Below are 18619 nucleotides of genomic sequence, written 5' to 3' on the forward strand. Positions count from 1 at the left end.
GATTGCACTCAGAGGCTTGCTATATGAAAGGGGTCACCAGTACAAAAGTTTGAGAACCACTGCTGTAACTTGAAGCAGACTTTGGCCCATTGAATTATTCATTTTCATGTCTTGTTACCTTGCTTTTCTGAGCCCATATTACTGTTCTGAATTCTAATTTCACTAAATTAAACAGAAAAATATCAGAATCTCCCCTTCTAGAATGCAAATATGATTCCTGAACGCCAGGTAATAGATACTGTATACTTTAATTATAACCCTACCTCTCTAGTGCTCCATATTGAATGTAATGTTCCATTTACCAATTTCTTTTAATACTATTGAGTTTTCAATTGCTGAATTAAAACTTATATACAAATGCCTCAATTTTCTGGTCACAATTCAAAGAGTAATTAAATTATCTACTATACTATACTGCTCCTCAAGATTTAAGTAGATAAAATATTCTTCACTTATTGGACTAAATGGTGATGCGGTATTGCAGTGTGATGTTAATCAGCTGCCATATTTTAACTCAGAGGAGGCTGCAGTGGTGGGCAAAGTGCATTCCTTTACACAATATTAAGTTTTACTAACCAGCTGTAAAACTAATTAGACCTCTTACCCAATGTACTTTATATAAATTTAAAATCAAGAACGTTTTCATTATTTAGGTGCCTAAATCAAGATTTAAGAGTCTGATTTTCACAAATAGGTGGCTAAAGTTATTCTGGCTACACAAGGAGGCTTCTCTGTGAAGGATGGCCTTGCAGTGTGGTGTTGAGGTGGATTAGTTTGACTTCTGGAAGCTCATTCCACAGTTGTGCTTTCTCTACTAAAAATGTTGTTTCTCCATCTCATGTGCTGTGCTCTGGGACTTGTGTTGAGAACTCCTGGCTGGAGAAGCTGTCACTTAACGTAGTTTTGCCCTGACTCACTGTTGACTTCAGGTACATTTACACAACACACTGCCTTCAGTGGTGTGTTGAGTATATAAGCTACATGCCCCCCCTCCCCCCAGCACTAGTATAAATAGTAGAGTATGTGGTGAGGCATGGAGAATAAAGACACACCTAAATCTCTTTATCTACACTGATATTTTTAGCAGTGTAGTGTCCCACTGCCTCCATGCAGAGTAAAAGGATACAGCAGCTCCCTGCTACCAGAGCCTTTTCCCACTGCAGGGAACTGCTGGATTGTTTCCCTGCCATATCCTGCTTTTCACCATGGCATGGAGCTATGCATACCACACACACAGGAGTGAAAATAGAGCGGTACCCTCCGGTATACAGTACCTGCAAGAGATTCCTAGCCAGTAAGGGGAACCGGAAAGACGTGGGGCTAGCCCCTGCCAGGGTGGGCGGAGCTGCGCTCTGCTCCTTAAAGGAGCAGAACAGGGCTAGGGAGGGCATTCATTCTTTATATGGCTTTAACAGCAGAATACAGATGATAAAAAATGTAAACAAAGGCTGTGTTTAAGTTTGTCAGTGTAAGCGGGGGAATAGTCCTGCTATTGTGGGGAACTTTCCTGGCTTCTGCACTACCTCAGTGAAGTGGGCTAGCGAAAGGATCTGAGTCCTCGCTCCCACTTCCTTTACCCAGAGGCCTCCCTGCAACAAGGCTCGACCCCCAACCCTGCTGTGGTCACCTAAGACAGGGGCTAGGGTGTCCCCACTCCAGGGTACTCTCTCTGCACTGGGCCCTTCTCTGACCCACTGACCATTACATACAAATTAAAGCAAATGCGAGTTATTTAATCAACTATTAATTTTAAAAAGAATAAGGAAAAATGGGCAAGGTTAAAGGAAACACATCACCCTGCTCTGTGGCAGGGAACATCACAAACAGTGTCTCTGGAATGTCAGGGCAGGTCACAGTCTGTTCCTTGTAAGTCCCAGGCCTTCTTCTCAGGCCCTGGCTGTGCTGTAGGGATGCTGTGGGTTGGGCACTTGCTCTGGTGGTGGCCACACGCTCTCAGGCTCTAAGTGGTAGGACCCTTCTTCTGAGTGTCGCCCCCGCCCTGTCGGGGTTACGATCCAAGTCTGGCCTGCAGAGCCTCTTGACTGAGGTGTCTCCCTGTGCTGGGCCTGCTGCCCAGGGTCCCCCTCACTCTCCCCAGCTGCTCACCACACCCAGCTCTGGACTGCTCCAGCCCCAGCCCCAGCTCCAACACTCTGTCTCTGCACTGCTGCTGCTGCTCTGCCTCCAGCTCCCGGGGCTGCTTCTCTGGCCCTTCTGCATCTGGTTGCTACAGCTCTGCTCCCAGGACAGGTCTGCTCTGCAGGCTGCTTCTGTGACTCTGCTCCCAGCACTGACCTGCTTCGTGGGCTGCTTTTCTGGCCCCTCTGGCTCTGGTTGCTGCAGCTCTGCTCCCAGGGCAAGCCTGCTCTCTCTGGGCTGTGCCTCTGGCTTTGGGGCTGCAGCTCTGCTCCCAGGACAGGGTCTGCTCTCTCTCTGGATCTGGCCCAGCTCTGCGCCCCAGCTCAGCTTGCACCCCTGCTTTCTCTTTAGCTCGGCCCACTCTGTCTGACCCAGGCAATTCCAGCTCACATGGAGGACAGGACCTCCCTGGCCTCCTGACTCCCTGATTAGCCTGTCTGCCCTGTCATTCAGGCTGACCTGGAGCATTGGCCTTTCCCCATTGCTCCTGGGGACTGGCAATAGTCTCAGGGTCCTGATTCCCCATCGACCCTTACCTCTTTTAGTACTGGGAGCTAGCAACTAAAACACCCCCCCTGAATGTTAGTAAGGGGACAATAGTCCCCTTTTACATTAGCATATGTATTGTGCTGTTTTATGTTAGTCAGGACTGGAGTCCGCAAGAGCAGAGGGGTGGGGGGTGGGGGTGGGGAGGACCGAAAGTGTTTTAAAACAGTGTTTTTGATTCTGTTTCTCTCCATTGGTCTGAATTATCAATGACATTCATACTGCATCACATCAAGTCCAAATCATTAGAGGAATGCCTGACCAGAGGATGTCTGGATTCTGATGTCAGCTCAGTTCTGCAGCCTGAAAAGAATCCGTGGTGTTGTCCCCAGTGTAAACATAGAATTCTTATTTGCTGCCAAAGTAGTCTAACATGCATTTTGTTAACTGGAACTGGAGAAGCAAAACAAAGAAAACAAATGCCTCATTTTCCAGCTTTGTTGGTGAGAGAACTATAAATGAAGATTATAATGCCAGATACTGAGGGCCTTAAACCAGCATCCTCAGGACTGGAATCTGCCAAGAACTTTGCTGAAAATGTGTTCCTCATTTTAGCAACGGAGTTAAGACTTATCACACCTCTGCGCACCTTTATTCAAATGAAGTCCTTCTGATATGACAGGTCAGGCATTGTTAATTTCATCCAGAACAATTTACAAACTTGGAACCTAATCCTGTAAACCCTGAATCATTTGATCAATCCCAGTGAAGACAATGGGACTATTTGAATGACTATAGACCACTTTTGTGGTAAGAGTTTCAGGAGTCTGTTCCTATAAAGGAAGTTGAATGAAATGCAATGTTAGGGTACGATACCATAATGCAGTTTAGGATACAGTTCTACTTACAATTTGTCTTTTAAATACATATGTTGAAATGGCTCCTCACCCAACTCCCATATTCCATAGAAATAGAGTGAAATACTACACATGTGAGGGGAAAGTGAGTAGTTAAGCATGTTGATATTTGTATATACAAACACCCATTTCATCACTGTACTGGAAAATATAGTTAAACTTAATTTTCTATGGAATTTGAATTAGGTTTAACAGCCCCAATTGTTTTCTGTTAATCAGTGTGTACCTGACAAAATTACATGCCTTCTAAGAGAAAAGAATCAGTCCACACTTACTGAAAAAAATTCCTTCCAACTGGTGTTCAGAAGAGTGCTACAAGACACATACATAACCTCATGAGCAGAGGGCAGAGAGGATACCCTCCCACATTATGACCAGCAAAATAATAATAATAATAATTAATAATCTCAAAGAGGCAGAGTTTCACAGATTTGCAAACCTAAAAACTTGTGTTATCTTTAAACCACCTCAGCACATACCAGTTTATGAATATTAAAAAGTGAACTGCAAAGGAACACTGAAGCCCATTAACCTGAATGTGTGCCAGTATGCCCTCACTGACTAAAGGCGCAGTCATGCTTGAACAGCTAAAAATTAACCGGCTCTTTTAGGCTAAACAGATTGACAGAGCCAGAAGAGTATCCAGAAGTTACCTACTACAGGACAGGCCCAACAAAGAAAATAACAGAATGCCACTAGCCATCACCTTCAGCCCCCAACTAAAACCTCTCCAGCGCATCATCAAGGATCTACAACCTATCCTGAAGGACGACCCATCACTCTCACAGATCTTGGGAGACAGGCCAGTCCTTGCTTACAACCTGAAGCAAATACTCACTAGCAACCACACACCACACGACAAAAACACCAACCCAGGAACCTATCCTTGCAACAAAGCCCGTTGCCAACTGTGTCTACATATCTATTCAGGGGACACCATCATAGGACCTAATCACATCAGCCACACTATCAGAAGCTCATTCACCTGCACATCTACCAATGTGATATATGCCATCATGTGCCAGCAATGCCCCTCTGCCACGTACATTGGCCAAACTGGACAGTTCTCTAAGTAAAAGAATAAATGGACACAAATTAGACATCAAGAATTATAACATTCAAAAACCAGTCGGAGAACACTTCAGTCTCTTTGGTCACTCGATTACAGACCTAAAAGTGGCAATTCTTCAAAAAAAACCTTCAAAAACAGACTCCAACGAGAGACTGCTGAATTGGAATTAATTTGCAAACTGGATACCATTAACTTAGGCTTGAATAAAGACTGGGAGTGGATGTGTCATTACACAAAGTAAAACTATTTCCCCATGTTTATTCCCCCCCCCCACACTGTTCCTCACACATTCTGCTGGAAATGGCCCACCTTGATTATCACTACAAAAGGTTCCCCCCCACCCCTGCCGCCCCTCTCCTTCTGGTAATAGCTCACCTTACCTGATCACTCTCATTATAGTGTGTATGGTAACACCCATTGTTTCATGTTCTCTGTGTATATAAAATCTCCCCACTGTATTTTCTATTGAATGCATCCGATGAAGTAAGCTGTAACTCATGAAAACTTATGCTCAAATACATTTGTTAGTCTCTAAGGTGCCACAAGTACTCCTGTTCTTTTTGCGGATACAGACTAACACGGCTGCTACTTTGAAAAGAATCATGTCACTGGCTCCATCTCTGTTGTTACATAACAGATAACAAAACTCCAGTGCGGCATGGTGCTGGCACATAGGGTCTCAGGTATGTGGTGTGATTTTTTTCAGAATCTCTTTTGGGAATAGTTGATACTTATGATTGTGTTATTTCTATGTGTGTATATTCATCTTGGTATCTGAAGTTATGAATGTTAGCTATGTTTACTACATGTTTGCTCCTATTGTAACGCCCACAAGGTATTTAGCCAGCACATGGGTGGTAGGGTGGGGAAGAGTCACATGGAGGGTCACGTGGGGTGGTCATGTGCCCCCTTTTGTGTCCCTCCCATGAGTGCAGTACTGGCAAGAAATGATTTCTTCTTACACCACTGCTCACCCAGCATTGTCAGTGGCATGCAGTGTTGATGTAGCCTTGAAGATCAGGATAATTCTTAAACAGGCAATGAAGACAGATTGAGAGCCAGAGGAAGGGGAGATATGGGCTATGTGAGCACCTCATTCACGAGGTCAGCTGCTGCTTTCTGCACAAGCTGGAGCCTCTGCATTGCTTTCACCTTCAGGTCCTGCTATGGCAAGCTGTAGTCCAGTGTGTAGCTGACAAATGAATAGATCACTGGGGACAGATCCTAGTGAGCTGAAGGTGGAAGAAAATGTTTTGCTACTGACATCGATAGTCCAATGCACCTATGTAGTTTATAGTCCTCCTTCAGCTGCATAGCATAAGGCTTCAGGCTACAAAAAAGAGTTATGGGAAAGTAAAAAGGGCTCGACCATTTTTCTAATGGTCTTTTTAAAAAATCATGTATTTTAACCATGCAAATACTCCTGCTTTTAGATTAGGGGCTTCATTTCCTCCCATCATTTGTGCTTCTTTGCAATAAGGTTAAATTAATTAATTCTTATATCTAACTTGAGTTCTCAAAGAACTCAAATGTGAAATTGCGGAACTATTAACAATGGTTTGTAACCTGTCCTTTAAATCAGCTACGCAATGACTGGAAGATAGCTAATGTAATGCCAATATTTAAGAAGGGCTCTCGAGGTGATCCTGACAATTACAGATCGGTAAGTCTAACGTCAGTACCGGGCAAATTAGTTGAAGCAGTAGTAAAGAATAAAATTGTCAGACACATAGACGAACATAAATTGTTGTGCAAAAGTCAACATAGTTTCTGTAAAGGGAGATCATGTCTTACTAATCTATTAGAGTTCTTTGAGGGGGTCAACAAACGTGTGGACAAGGGGGATCCAGTGGACATAGTGTGCTTAGATTTCCAGAAAGCCTTTGACAAGGTCCCTCACCAAAAGCTCTTACATAAATTAAGTTGTCATGGGATAAGAGGGAAGATCCTTTCATGGATTGAGAACTGGTTAAAAGACATGGAACAAAGGGTAGGAATAAATGGTAAATTTTCAGAATGGAGAAGGGTAACTAGTGGTGTTCCTCAAGAGTCAGTCCTAGGACCAATCCTATTCAACTTATTCATAAATGATCTGGAGAAAGGGGTAAGCAGTGAGGTGGCAAAGTTTGCAGATGATACTAAACTGCTCAAGATAGTTAAGACCAAAGCAGACTGTGAAGAACTTCAAAAAGATCTCACAAAACTAAGTGGGCAACAAAATGGCAAATGAAATTTAAGGTGGATAAATGTAAAGTAATGCACACTGGGAAAAAAAACCCCAACTATACATACAATACGATGGGGGCTAATTTAGCTACAACTAATCAGGAGAAAGATCTTGGAGTCATCGTGGATAGTTCTCTGAAGACGTCCATGCAGTGTGCAGCGGCAGTCAAAAAAGCAAATGGGATGTTAGGAATCATTAAAAAAGGGACAGAGAATAAGACGGAGAATATCTTATTGCCCTTATATTAATCCATGGTATGCCCACATCTTGAATACTGCATGCAGATGTGGTCCCCTCATCTCAATAAGGATATACTGGCATTAGAAAAGGTTCAGAAAAGGGCAACTAAAATGATGAGGGGTTTGGAACGGGTCCCATATGAGGAGAGATTAAAGAGACTAGGACTTTTCATCTTGGAAAAGAGGAGACTAAGGAGGGATATGATAGAGGTATATAAAATTATGAGTGGTGTAGAGAAAGTGAATAAGGAAAAGTTATTTACTTGTTCCCATAATATAAGAACTAGGGGTCACCAAATGAAATTAATGGGCAGCAGGTTTAAAACAAATAAAAGGAAGTTCTTCTTCACTCAGCGCACAGTCAACTGGTGGAACTCCTTGCCTGAGGAGGTTGTGAAGGCTAGGACTATAACAGGGTTTAAAGAGAACTGGATAAATTCGTGGAGGTTAAGTCCATTAATGGCTGTTAGCCAGGATGGGTGAGGAATGGTGTCCCTAGCCTCTGTTTGTCAGAGGGTGGAGAGGGATGGCTGGAGAGAGATCACTTAATCATTACCTGTTAGGTTCACACCCTCTGGGGCACCTGGCATTGACCACTGTCATTAGACAGGATACTGGGCTGGATGGACCTTTGATCTGACTCAGTATGGATGTTCTTATGTTTTTATGTGGCTTGAGTCTATTGTGTAAACAAACTTTGCATCATTGGAGGGCATGCACTTCTAGCAGATACTTCCATAAACGACTCTATCCCATCTAATGGGATGGTATTTTTAATAAGGAAGGCACAATGCCCTGGAACAGTAATTGGTCTCTTTTTCACATGGTCTAAGCTCTGTAAATAAGCAAAAACTCATAAGCCCACTCTTCATACATTTCTGGTGGCTTTTGTTTCCTGAGAACAAACTGATGTTCTGTAGCTAACTTAAATTCTAATGAAATAATCAAACGAATAGTCACAATGAAATGTTAAGTCAACCCTGTGTTACTGAAATCAGTTACTAAAACAGTCTGCTATGCCGTATTCAGCCCAAGCTATCTGCTGCCTTCTGAGCTACCTCTGCTGTGGAAAGTTTAGATGCCAGCTTTGCAGCAGACTGATCTACTGTACAATAGAAACAACAAAAAGCTCCTTCAATGCCCAGAGTTATTGCATAGTGCAGAGAAAGGAATGTTCATAGATACCTCCAACTTGTATTAAGAATGATCTTCAGCCTTCCCCCAGTCCCTGCTGTCCCACATCTGGGACAATTAACAGCGCTGCAACTTTCTCGCGTAGGGGTGTGAAAAAACACCCCCCCCGCGTACAGCAGGTTGCAGCGCTGTAAAGTGCCAGTGTAAACAGTGCCCCAGCGCTGGGAGCTGCACCCCTCGTGGAGGTGGGTTTTTTAGAACGCTGCGCAGTGACCACACAAGGCACGGTGGAGCGCTGCCAGAGCAGGGCTGCCGCGGCAGCGCTTTAGCGTTGCCAGTGTAGACTAGCCCTGGGACTGTGTAACCCAAGATGTTGTCTAGGCCAAGTCTGAGAGATCAGTAGTGACAAGGGAGGAACCTACCTTCTGAATCAAACACCACTTCCTGCAGCACTCTGGCTTTTCGTTGGTGGTTTACCATTCATGTATTGACTGAGCTCATAGTCATCTGCAGCCCGGTTTTCCTGTAGCTTGTATTATATCAATGCCAACGCTTCCGACAAGATTTAAGGAGGAGTAGCTTGTAGAGAATGGGGGTGGGGCAGGGAGGGAGTTAGTTCGAGGAATGAGTAGGCAGACAGAAGGCTACTGGGAGAGGATTACAGGGTGACAGTGCCCTTCTCTTCTCCCTAATCATCACAAGTTTTTTGGGGGGAGGGACCTCAGACCCTGTTCCTGAAATGTTCAGACTAGCTTGGGCAACACAAGTACCTAGGCAGTCTCTTCCTGACTCTGTTATCTGCAGAGTCAGGGAGATATTGAGTATGCCCAATGTTTGCCTGATGTTGTCATCGATCCTGGTGTGAGGTGGATAAAGACTCTACCTCTTACTAAGCGGGGAGGGCTATCCTGGCGCCAGCCTTACCTTGCTAAAGATCACTTGGTCCCACAGTCATGGAACCAGACCATGGAGCACATCTTCATCCTGTGGCTCCGCACAGATCCAAGATTTGGCCACACTATATCTCTTCCACTACTAAGTTCTAGGCGTCTCTGCGTTTCACACCAAAGAAGTGGTTGAGACCAGTTACTACTTTTTGATATTCTGATTAATTTGAGCTAGATTTTTCTCCTGCTCATATCAAAATAATCCAGGGATCTGTGGTTAAATTTGAATCCTTGCAGATTTTGAGACAGATGAAACAGATTAACAGAGCTGGATCCTCGGCTAGTGTAAACTGGCATAGCTCCTCTGACTTTCCAGGGTTGCCGTGCCTCAGCGTTCAGACAGGTCACATGGCCACAGACTAGTGAGACTAGCATGACCTCTGAGGTGCTGGTCCAAAGTCATGTGGCCTACATCTGTTATTCTGATATTTGATTTTTCTCTCTACTTGCCCTATTTAAATACTGAAAAGAATTATTTTAAGGTGTCCTACTTAGGTAGCAGCCCAGGACACCTCCTTTTGCTTTGATTTCTGCTTTACAACGCAAGGCTCTGACTGCTGCCCCCTTTTTTTTCTTATTAGAGAATTTTCCTCTTCTACTAAAAAGAAAAGGAGTACTTGTGGCACCTTAGAGACTAACCAATTTATTTGAGCATGAGCTTTCGTGAGCTACAGCTCACTTCATCAGATGTTTACCGTGGAAACTGCAGCAGACTTTATATACACACAGAGAATATGAAATAATACCTCCTCCCACCCCACTGTCCTGCCGGCAGGACAGTGGGGTGGGAGGAGGTATTGTTTCATATTCTCTGTGTGTATATAAAGTCTGCTGCAGTTTCCACGGTAAACATCTGATGAAGTGAGCTGTAGCTCACGAAAGCTCATGCTCAAATAAATTGGTTAGTCTCTAAGGTGCCACAAGTACTCCTTTTCTTTTTGCGAATACAGACTAACACGGCTGTTCCTCTGAAACCTCTTCTACTAATATATTGAACTTCAGTATAATATTGCAGAACTATGCCAGGCAAATTAGTTTCTTTAACCTACTCGGTGGTTGTCACCAAGTTGAAGGCCTATGATACACTTGCAAAAGTGACTCAGATCAATTTGAATCAAGGGGCAAAAGAAACTAAATGTTGGTTTAAAAGATCAGTACTGTGATGAAGGGTTTTACTGTTTCTCTATTTTTTTACTGCATGCTGGAGGTTCTAATGAAGCTTTTTTTCTAGTTTCAACTACCTTTCTGAGACTCAAGAGAAAAATTGCTGGTACTATCAGGCTTATGCTATGATTGTAAATTGTTACCACTTTACATTTGCTCATATACTTAAGTCATCAATCACCCTCTCTGATTTAGCCCCAGCCGAGCTGGGCCTTCTGGGCGAAAGTGTAAAGGAGTGGGTAACTCCTTCAGAGCCACGTGCTTTCTGGATCAAACTGGAGAGAGGAAACTTCATCAGGGAAAATAGTTCTTAGGGTATGTCTACACTGCAACGTAAGCCTGTGCATCAGCTTGGGCTCAAGGCTATGCCTACACTACACTACACTGCACTAACCCAGGACTCAGTCCCAGGACAAAAGCAAAAGTCCAAGCAAAAGTCAAGCCGGGACACAAGTCAAACCCTATTGCTTTTCAGTGTAGATGCAGCCCCACTTGACTCATGTCCCAGACATGAAATAGCCTATAATTCCACGGGACAACTTCCTTAGTCCTTTCTATCTCAACAATTTACAATTCGCTGTATTGAAAACCGCACCCCACTCCTTGGTAAACAGCAGCAACTCAGGTCAGCATTAGCCCATTCTCTTCTGATCACTGGTCTGCAAGTACACTCTCAGAGAGCCGGAGTTCACAATGGGGAGCGAATTGACTGAGCCTTTTGCACATTGAACTGCTTTATGATCATGGGAGGACAGTCAAATACTGGTGAATCTGGGGTGCGTGGCCAGTAAAACTGTGGACTTCAGTAAAAACATTAGGAATGATCACACACACTAGCACAAGGGTGGGGAAACTACAGCCCGCAGGCCCCACCTGGCCCGTCAGACCTTTTAATCCGGCCCTCAAGCTCCCACTGGTGCTCCAGCCAGGGAGTGGGGTCTGGGGCTTGTCTTGCTCCGCTCTGCGCGTGCACCAGCTCCATATATCTCCTGGAAGCAGGAGCAGCCAGGAGGCTCTGCACACTGCCTCTTCCCCAAGCACCAGCTCTGCAGCTCCCATTGGCCGGGAACTGTAGCCAATGGGAGCTGCGGGGGCGGTGCCCATGGATGGGGCAGCATGTAGAGTGGCTTGGCCCTGCCTCCAGAGGGGGGACGGGCCGCTGTTTCCAGGAGCCACTACAGGTAAGAGCCGCCCAGATCCTGCATCTCTGAGCCACCCCTGCCCCAGCCCTGATCGCCCTCCAAACCCTTTGATCCCAGCCCGGAGCACCCTCCTGCACCCCAAACCCATCATCCCTAGCCCCATCCCAGAGTCTGCATCCCCAGCTGGAGCCCTCATCCCCTGCCCCGTCCGTCCCTCCATACAATTTCCGTACCGAAATGTGGTCCTCAGGTCAAAAAGATTTGCCCACCCCTGCACTAGCAGATAGCTAAAAAGCTGGCAGCTCTGCAGATTTTCCAGACAAGTGATCAGTGCAGGGAGTGTATTAAAAGGCCGAGGAGAAAGTGCTGGAGCCCCAGGAACAAGAACTGCAGCTTGGGTAATTCACCAACAACATGAGGACTTTGACCAAGCCAGCTGTGCTTCATGACAACCTGGTCAGCTGGGATGGTGCCCTGCTGGCCCCTGAATCCAGCATGGGAACTGATGGCAGCCAGCAGTGGGCTCCCAGTGAGTGACTTTTTTTTTTTTAACGAAACCGGTGCCAGAGCAGGCTGTGGATCAGGATCAACAGCATATTCTCAGTTCCTATTTAGAAAAGCTGTTTGATTTTTCTCACCCCACACCTGCTCCACTCTCCTCTCTACCCCACAAGAAACAACTCACTGCTGAAACTGCAGAAAACTCAGTGGAGACAGAAGCTACCTCAGAGCCCAGTAAGTATATGACTCAAAATTACAATTTATTACAGTAATGGGAGGGATTTCTGCTTTAAGCAGGAATGCAAAAGTGGTAAGCCCTGGCTACCAGCATTTGGCCACTAAATGGTGGATTGTATCACAGGCTGTAGGCTTCCTCTCCTCTTCTCCCTCCCCCTTCCCTGGGTGTTGTTCAAAATGGTGACTTGGAATTTTAAATGTTCATAAACAGCTGTAACAGTTATTTTACCTGTCAAGTTACAGAGGTTTGCTAGGGTTGTTCATGTTTCCCTATCAATAGTAAATTTGCCACTCTCTAATAACTCCTCCTGGGTCTAGGGAGCCTCCTGTAAACAATTAACTGTGTGTGTGTGTGTGTGCATGGGGGGATGGGACGGACAGCGTTTTATTTCCAAATCTAGTGCATTTCAATTAGAGATAGTCCATGCAGTCTGTGGGTCACAAAATCATTTCTCTAAAGTACAATTGGGGTGTCAGTCTTTTCCCAAACTGTGCTGGGTGCAGGTGGGGAAAGCTGCAGATTTCAGCACTTTTTGTGTGTAGCAATCAGAGGGAAAGCTATGTGTGAGCGAACACACCATAAAGTTAATTCCCTCATGGATTCTGACCCAATCCTGGCTGCTGATAGCTGCAAACTTTTCTGACGCAGGAACTCCAGGTAGTCTCATTGCAGGGAGGCCTGGGAAATATGCCTTTCCCTGTATAGCTGGCTAGTCCACTCCACCCACATATGTGCTGGTTGGTCACTATACGTTTGAATCCTTCAGCTGCAGACGTTGCAGATTTCCCTCCAGCAGCTAGGAATAACTTCTCCCTTTGCCAGTAGGGCACCACAAGAACAGTTATGTCTTCCAGAATATGCAAAGCCTGAAACGACAGAAACAAAGTTATAATTTTAAAGTGCTGCTGCCTCTGCAGTCTGTAACTGCGATTAACTCAGGGGTGTACGGAGACAATAGGATGGCTCCGTTCAGAAATGTTCCATTTTATGCCCTTGAGACGCCACAATAATTAATTCTGTCCTCGTCCACTGAGCTAGTTTAGACAGTAACCCCTCTGTTTCTTGTCCTGTTTCAGGACCCTCAACCTGTACTGCCTGCTGTTCTTCAGGAACTCGATCCCTGGCCCAACGTATCTTCACAGACTGTTCCAAAAAGCAGTGTTTCCGTGATGACGTTACAGTCTAGGACCCGAAGAAGAGGGAGAAAAGACTGGAAAGGCTGAGGCTCGCCACCCAAGACAGGTTTTCAGAGGGGGAGCAGGCACTTGCAAGAGAGAGAACTGTTTCAGCAACTCCTGTCCATAATGGCTTCAAGAGTCCCATCTCCTGCTCCTCCCTAGCACTATGCATGATCACCCTGCAACATCCCTCAGTGCAGCAGTAGCCTGGACAACTCCACGTCAGGGTGGCCTGTGCATTTAGAACTCATGAGCAGCTGGGCCAGGTAACTAAACTCCATGCAGTCTTCATTCTTCAACTCCTCTCTGGTGGCAACATTCCCCGCCCACCCCCCAACACCAAGTGAAATGTAAAGACGGGAAAGGAGAACATGGGGCTAGGGGACACATAGTGTTATGGGGATTGTTGTGTATTAACTATTTTCTGCGCTTTTCTTTGTGTGTGTTGTTTCCTAATGGCAGCTGGCCTGCCCAACACTGTGTGAGTGTGTTACTGTTTTTAAGACCTGCTTACAAACAAAGTGTGTTTATGCTTTCAAGAAAGTTTATTGCTCTTATAACAGGCAAAACAAACAAGCAAGTGATCCTGAAATAAATATTTTTATTTTGAAAAAAATACCTTTTTTTCTCTAGGCTGTGGGGAAGGGCTGGACAGAGAACTTTTCTTCAATTTAGAGAAGAGAAAGAAAAGAAAAGTTAACTGTCCCTGAATACAAATACTTGCAAAGGTTCCAAGAGCAGGAGAGGTAATGAAACTATTTGGGCAGGCACATCCCCAGGGTTGTTGTTGGTGGTATGGCAGGATTTTCTAAAATGCCCCAGTGATTTAGGAACAGAAACCTCATTGAAAGTCAGCTTTTTTCAATGGGATTTCACAGATTTTAAGATCAGAAGTTATCATGATGGTCATCTAGTCTGACCTCCTGCATACTGCAGGCCATAGAACCTTACCCAAAAATGTCTGCATTGAGCCCACAACTTGTGAATTTTTTACTCATAAATCACTTACACCCAGATTTTTTTATTTAGGCAGGTAGGTGAGGGTTTTGTTTTGTTTTGTTTTTTAAATCCCACTAGGCCCCCTAAATACCTTTTAAAAATCTGGTCCTTAGGCACTCTTGAAAAATCCTACCCTGTACTCCTTCAGGAGTTCTACTGTCAGGAATCCCTGTTAAAAACACACGTGCCAACAAGAGGATGGCAAGATATCGTTTTTTTTCTCATCATGGAACTTCCCTCAGAGACCTTCCTCTTACAACTCCAGAGAACTAAAGGAGCAAAACCAAATGCATACACCATATTCTCTTAAAAGGAGAAAACCCACCCTCTCAGTGCTCTTGGTAAAATCACTAGTTGGTTAGTCTTATGTTGGTTTCTAGTGGTGCCAACTGTGGCAGTAATTTTTTTTTTTGCAGAGTCCTCTCATGGGCAGCCTTTTTAGCAAAGCTGCCGAAGACTAAACTAGCACTTTTACCCTGGTGGTCCCTTTAAGCATGAAGGAATTTGAAGGGGGAGGAGCAGAGATTGTTGCATTCTTTATCTCACTGCCTCATGTTCTGTAGATAAAGGGTTTTGTTCTTGGCTGTTGGTCTGATATATTTCCTGAATGAGCACAGATTCACTTAAAATGTGGGAGAATGCATACCGTACTATATTTTTTTTAAAACAGTGACGCTGCAGGGATGTGTCCATTCCAAATGGAGATAGGTGAGCAATAAATTACAGCAGCCTCAATTTCCTGGAACACAGAGCTTCATGTTTAACTCTTGGTTCAATAAATGAGGCATATTAATGAAAGACAGGCCTTTATGGTACATTGCATTATTATATAAAACTACAGTGAGTCATGAGTCCTAAAATACTGCAAATATTTAGTTAAGTAAAAGAATAATCGAGGGAGTAGTTTTGACTAAACTATCATAAGGAGTGACTGCAATACTCCCGGATTAATCATTTTACCTTTCCCACATAGGTGCACTATAGTTTGGCAAGACTGCTGCTGAACAAAGGCTCAGCAAGATCTCTCACGTTGACTCTGTTTTACATCGTCACTAACAGTATTGTTTCTTTTCGTGATGTAACAATATGTTCTTTGGATCCACACAACTCATGAAATTCAAGCCAGAGCTAATTTATGGGGTGGGGAGAGTTCACAAAGAGTAGGTTTGGGTAACATAGCACTTTCGTGATAGATCAAAGTGGTTTCAGTTACTTTTACATCATCTTCCCCTTCATCCCAAACACTATCTGTAAGCATAAGAATACAATTTAAAAAGATAATCTGGATGTACAGTAATGTGGATTTAAAGTGGTTTTACTTATATACAAACTCAGCTAGGTGTGCTTATCAATCTGTTCAACTATTGCTTCAACAATGTGCTAGTTGTCGACATTCAGCCAGGTCTCTCAGCATGCTTTTGTAAGCACTTTAAAGGAGACCACATAAGAGAGAGACATTTATAGCCCTCTGGTGGAACGCAATCTATTTTACTTCTCCCCGTCCCAATTTATCATGATCCAGAGTCAGTAAAGTTATGGTAGAGAGGCGCTGTATGTTAGCAAAGAGCACTGTAGTTAGGATAGCGGCATGAACGCAACTGAGCATCAGCACAATGGGTAGATTGCAACAACAGTGGTTGTTTAATCACTTCCTGAGAAAGCCTCCTAGGCGCTATTGTCACAGCCTCCTTATTGAAGCTAAACAAAGTGGGGTGGGGACACTGGGTCAATTTGCTGCTTTCAGAATAGGAATTCATAGCCCTTTCCCTTGGGTTGTTTTAATTTGTGGTGTTTTTCTCTGATGAACACATATAGTGTTTTGTGTCTCTTCCCAAACTCCTTTGTAGCACCTGCCACATTTCCAAGAGGCTTGCTTAGCGAGCTTTTTGCCTGGTTGCTCTGGTATGCACATATTCCAGAGTTGGTTGCTATGGTATCTGACATTACATCTAATGCCCCTTCTGCTTGCAAGAGCTATGAATGTGTGTGGCGTTATACCACTGGTGTATGCAGCTTATTTGATCTTGGTGTGCTTCCTGCAACTGGTTCCTGGAGATGTTTATCTTCATGCCTTTCAATGTGGCAGTAGCTGTGCATTGCTCTCCCTCTTTTCCAAGTAGCTCATTAACTTTCCTTGACTTCTTTTTGTGTGTGCAGCAGGGGTCAGTCTGGCTCAGTGTATTTTGTGGAAGTGCTGTGCTGGATATCGGGTATGGAGGGCAGAGAAAGGTTTTAAGCAGATAGTTTAGTCAAGGATGAAATCACCCAGTGTTCAAAATTACTGAGATATGTCCATGTGCATTTTAATGTTCAGTTCTGTTTAAATGTAAAAGGTGTAGAGCTGCAGGATTTGCACAAGGGAGAGCCCTAAATTGATCCTCTATCTTACTTTACCATGAAGCAAAAGGTCAGCAAGGGCACCTTAAAATTGAAATATGATTCAGCCAAAGGCCCTCAACAATAATCACAACATAAGTTGTTCCTTTGTCTTTTTGTTAATCTTTGATGTTGTGGGCCAAGAAACATAGAATTAGCCTTAAAAAAGCCACTTCCTCTCTTAGAACATAATTCTTCCCTTGGTTACACATGTGTGTCTCATTGACTTCTCTGATTGTTATGCAACTGGAATCAAGGTCAGAACATGACCTGTAGATTTTGCAAACAAAAGTGGAGTTTCATTTGTGTTCATATCCTTTTAAACTAACAGTTTGGAACTACAAGATACTGTTATCCGTAAGGATGTCTTGTAGGCTGTACACTCCATTGCTGGCACTATTGTAACTTCCTTAAATCTCCCACAATATCCTTATGAGACCACTAGGTGTCACTGAAAGACTGAAGTAAATATCTGAGATAAATGTATATGAATGTCTCTCAAAATCTGTGGGTGTTCTTTATTTAAGGTGGCCCAGCGGAATTTAAGAAAGGTGACATTACCCAGCAAGTATGTATGCATAATAATAATAAAAGCCAAGTGAGAAGTTATTTTTTGCAGGACTAGTTGTACTTGAATTCTTCTATGTAAAATATTTTTATGAGCAGTTTGTTAAGATGTATTAAAATTATAGCTACTTCCTCTTTCTCTCATCTACACAACACCCAGTGTAATACACAGCTGTGATACTTTATTGCTTTGCACACACTCTCGCAGGTACTTTAAACATCCAATGTAAAGCAGTGCTCTACTGCTTCCCATTGCTATTGCTCTATTGCTAGCCCAGTCCTTCCAAGGTTCTGAATGCTTCCTGAAAGGTGGCGAGTACCCTCCACTCTCACTGAAATGAAAGGAGAGGTAAGGGTGCTCAGAAGAGGCACATTCAAGCCTTCATATTCCTCAGTAAACTGGACTAAACTCTAATGCATGGTCCCTGGATTGCGTGGCATCCTGGTATGACAGACTGGAATACCTGGTATAAAAAGATAAAACACACAAGCTGGAAATTCTGTGGCAGCTTCTTTTAAGTTAAAAAGGGAGTGATTAATTGAATTAAATATGCAAAAGGATAATATCAATATTGTAGCCCAATGTTTTTTCTACATAATTCAATTTTATGGTGGGCCAACATTTCTGGTTTAATATCCCTTGGATAGTTGTAAATGTATAACAGAATTGTAGAGGTTGTTGGAAGGAAGCTAAGTGATTCTGGAAGCTGGGCAGGAGATGATTGGGACTGTTGACACTGGGTAGGTGTCAAAAGCAATTTGGGATTATGTAATTTTTGGCTAAAATGATCAGCATTGCCTTAGAATTAAGAAATACACAAGGTCCTAGTCAGAGTAAAAACAGAAAACACAAGACAAATGTTTTCTTACTTGTTCCACAAAACAATTTCTTTCAATTACATGTCTGGATATTTTCACTGTTTATAAAATGGTTATGGCAAGATTTGAATATTTTATATTTGAAATCTCACTTGAATACATGAGTCTTGATAGTGTGGAACTGCTCTTAGAGTGGGGATTTATTTGATCTCAGTCTAGTTCAGTGGTTCCCAAACTTTAAGAACCTGCGAACCCCTTTCACTAAAATGTCAAGTCTAGCGAACCCTCTCCTAAAAATGAACATTTCCAGGGATTTTCTCCTTTACCTGAGTATGAATTATAAAAGCAGTGATCTTGGAAATATAAAATTTGTTTTTATGACATGCTTATTACACACTATGTATTATTAATTATTATTTATCATTACAGTATTTTAATTACATTATGAAAACGGCAACACTCTTCCAAGATCTC

General features: G+C 43.5%; 1 long non-coding RNA gene across 1 annotated transcript; it reads left to right on the plus strand.

The window, feature by feature from the left end:
• The first annotated feature begins 11829 nt into the window (after positions 1 to 11829).
• LOC142073445 (uncharacterized) lies at positions 11830 to 17368 on the plus strand. Its single transcript, XR_012670352.1, has 2 exons — positions 11830 to 12202; positions 13283 to 17368. It is a non-coding gene; the product is annotated as an uncharacterized LOC142073445 (long non-coding RNA).
• The last annotated feature ends 1251 nt before the right edge of the window (positions 17369 to 18619 follow it).

This window comes from Caretta caretta, chromosome 1 (genome assembly GCF_965140235.1).
Source record: "Caretta caretta isolate rCarCar2 chromosome 1, rCarCar1.hap1, whole genome shotgun sequence".
Lineage (NCBI taxonomy): Eukaryota > Metazoa > Chordata > Testudines > Cheloniidae > Caretta > Caretta caretta.